We start from the raw sequence: 3,429 nt of genomic DNA on the forward strand, positions 1-3,429 counted from the left end.
GACCCAACCGACCTAATGGTAGCGGGTGGTTCGGTAGTCACGAGGTGCTCCCTACAGGATCCTGCCCATGATGAGATCTCCCCTGTTGCCCAGTTGAGTATAGGAGCATGCTGTCTCAACCAGGGGAGGCCCAGTAGGATCTCATCCGTCCCCCCTGGAAGCACCAGGAAGGACACCTGCTCATGGTGTCCTGGTGGTACTTCCATCCTGAGAGGGATGGTGATCTGGGTGATGGGATCGACTAGTAGGGACCCGTTGACTACCCGAACCCTGAGTGGCTTGGGTAAGAGAACCAGGGGAACTGAGTATCGGGTTGCCAGGGAGGTCGAAATGAAATTGCCATCAGCGCCTGAGTCCAGGCAGGCCAGAGCAGAGAAGAGAGTAGTGCCAAACTGCAACTGGGCGCTGATAGTCAACCTAGAGGGAGAAGCAGCGTCTAGTAACCCCCCTCTGATGGAAACTAGACGCTGTCTTTTCCCGACGGTTTGGGACATCGGGTAGCTATGTGTCCCCTCTGCCCACAGGAAAAGCAGATGACACCAGACCGAGAACCTGGGGTAGAGGAGACCGCTTTGGACACCTCCATTGACTCCACGGAGTCGCCTACAGAGCTGGCTGGGAGACCTGTCTGGTGGAATACGGGACCAGACGCTTTTTAGGCCGTGAGGACGTGGGTGCTGAAGAGACCTCGAGCCTCCGCTCCGCCTGGCGGATGTCTATGCGAGAGGCAACCACAATCAAGGACTCTAAAGTAGCAGGCACCTCACGCGTGGCCAGTGCGTCTTTGACGAACCCTGCCAGGCCCTCCCAGAACACAGGGACAAGGACCTTATCGGGCCAGTCCAGCTCTGCGGCAAGTGTCCTAAAGTGTACGGCAAAGTCCCCGACTGAAGCGGACCCTTGCCGAAGTCGTAGGAGGCGCAGCGCGGAGTCGTGGGTGACTTGAGGCCCGAGGAACACCATTCTCATGGCCCCAAGATAAGATGCTAAGTTATTCACCACCCGATCTCCGCGCTCCCACAACGGCGTGGACCACTTCAGCGCTCTCCCTGTGAGCAGGGACTGGACGAAGGCTACCTTCGCCTTCTCGGTAGCGTAAAGAGTCAGACAGCTCTAAGTAGGTGGTAACTTGGTTTATAAACCCACGACACTCGGAGCTGTCCCCGCTAAAGCGCTCTGGAAGCGCAAGGCGAGGAGACCTTCCGCCCAATAGCACAGCCTGGGTAGCCGCCTGGGTGGCGACTGTCGTCAGAGCAGTCTTGTCGGAGGAAGACTGCTCCACTGCTGCCAAACGTGATTCCAACTGCTGCACATAACGCAGCAACTGCTGCTGCTCTTCAGCCATAGCCAGACCTTTGGCGCGACCGTAATGTTACGAGGGGGACCCGGGGAAGCGTGCCAAGATGGGGAATGGACAGCTTCCGCCGGTCAAGGTCCACTGTGCGGTGTAAGGGACCGCTGCTATGGTGGGTGAAGAGTGAGCGGGTTGCTGCTAGCGATCGTCTGGAATGTCACAGACGATCTATGTACACCGGTCTGCCCTAACCCGTGTGGGTTGTATGGCAGGGATCACACGGCTCGGTGTACCTGTTGCACGGGGAAGCACAGAGGTGCCCACGCACGTGTGCCAGTGGAAGTCACGAGAGTATGGCACGAGGGTAGCACAGAGGTGCCCACGCACGTGTGCTTTCAATAACCAGGTGAGTCCAGTGGAGACTCGAGGAGCTCACCTGGGACAGGAACACGGCCTGTAGAAGGAGCTACTGCCGGAGCAGCAAGGCAGGGACACGGCCTGCAAACCAGGTGCTGCCTAAGCAGCAAGGGCCAAGCCCACAGAAGATAATGCCTGAGCAGTGGCGTGGCAGCACGCTGCCAGACATCCAAACATAGAAGGACGGTCACGCGCCGCCATGATGGCAGGAGGAGCTTTTAAGGAGGTGTAGCTCCAGCCAAGGGCGGGCGCGAGGCGGAGATGACGGACTTGACCCAATCAGGATCCACGACATCCCAGCCTGGCCAGTCAGGATTCACCACGTCACCAGCCTTGTCATCAAGCCGTGTGACGTCAGTGGGCGAATCAGGATCCACCAAGCATAGCACATGCTCACCCTCCTGCCTCTGGGAAATGAAGGCGGGATCCTCGGTCTCACAATGTGTAGAGATAACGGGAGACTCACTGCTTCCCTGAGCAGCAAATCTCTGCACATTGCGCAACCTCACAGACCTTCGAGGCTGCTGAGCAGGAGGAGCTGTGGCAGGCAAGGAATGGGAGACCGCCTCATTTCTTGCAACAGGAGTACCACTAGGTGTCACCCTTGTGCTGCCTCTCTGAGGAGGTTTCTCCTGCACTCTGCACAGTCTGGCAGACCTTCGGCGCTGCGGAGCAGGAGCGCTCGTGGCAGGCAAGGAGACTGTCTCATTCCTTGCCACAGGAGAGCCACGAGGTGTAACAGGCCAGGGTGCCACTCGAGGCCCAAACCAATTCTGGTTATCGCTTCTCGGCCTTTTGGCTAAGATCAAGTGTAGTATCTGTTCTTATCAGTTTAATATCTGATACGTCCCCTATCTGGGGACCATATATTAAATGGATTTTTAGAACAGGGAGATGGAAAAAGAGCTTGCTCTGTCCACTCCACGCATTGACCTGGTATTGCAGTACCTCCAGGACCGGTGCACCCCTTCTTAACCCAGTTTCCAAAAGCAGAATTCAATTCACCTGATTCATATTAGCCCGATTAGTGAATTGGAAGAAAGCATACAACTTCATATGCACCTCAATTTGGCCCATTCACTTTTCACACTTTCTCCTTTTGTTTTTTATCTTTCACACTTTTTACTTGCTTTATTCATCCAAATAGCAAACTCATCACCACTCAACTTGACCAACTCTGCTATGTCCCGTGCTGCAGTATCTTGTTCTCCGTCTTATCTAGATCATTTGCAATTGAATGGAATAGATCCCTTTTGGACAAAGTGGATTCAGCTGATGCTGCTGCAGTGACCACAGGTGTGAGAAGATCTAGAATTGGCATCTGGTGCTATCTCTCCGCTTCCACTCCAAATAAAGTTACCTGTTTATTCCTATCATGCATTGGTTTTTGGTGTTTTCTTTGAGCAATGATGATGTCTTTAGTGGTCTGTTGGCTCCCCCCTCCTGGAGGAAGAGTTTGCTTGCTCTTGGACAGTCTAAAAGAGAGGTCATGATAGACATTTAGCTTCTGAGCCCAATTGGGGACAGTCATGGGTGATGAATTGTTTGCAACCTGCTGCGAAGACTGATACCGCAATATAAGGAACGTCAAATACTAAGAATGGGCGGCCTATGAAAGAATTACTACTTTCATTAAGTATACTTAAACGGCTAATTGGGAATAGACAAACTGTAAAAAGCCCTCTGAGAAAGCCCCCCTCTAACCTTTGTTAGTAAGC

At 53.8% G+C, this 3,429-nt stretch overlaps 1 non-coding gene across 1 annotated transcript; it reads left to right on the top strand.

Annotated features, from left to right (window-relative positions):
• Positions 1-2,490: 2,490 nt before the first annotated feature.
• On the top strand, positions 2,491-2,681 carry LOC142261530 (U2 spliceosomal RNA). The gene has a single exon (XR_012729156.1). It is a non-coding gene; the product is annotated as a U2 spliceosomal RNA (small nuclear RNA).
• Positions 2,682-3,429: the final 748 nt, after the last annotated feature.

Source organism: Anomaloglossus baeobatrachus, unplaced genomic scaffold, assembly GCF_048569485.1.
Source record: "Anomaloglossus baeobatrachus isolate aAnoBae1 unplaced genomic scaffold, aAnoBae1.hap1 Scaffold_226, whole genome shotgun sequence".
Classification (NCBI taxonomy): Eukaryota; Metazoa; Chordata; class Amphibia; order Anura; family Aromobatidae; genus Anomaloglossus; species Anomaloglossus baeobatrachus.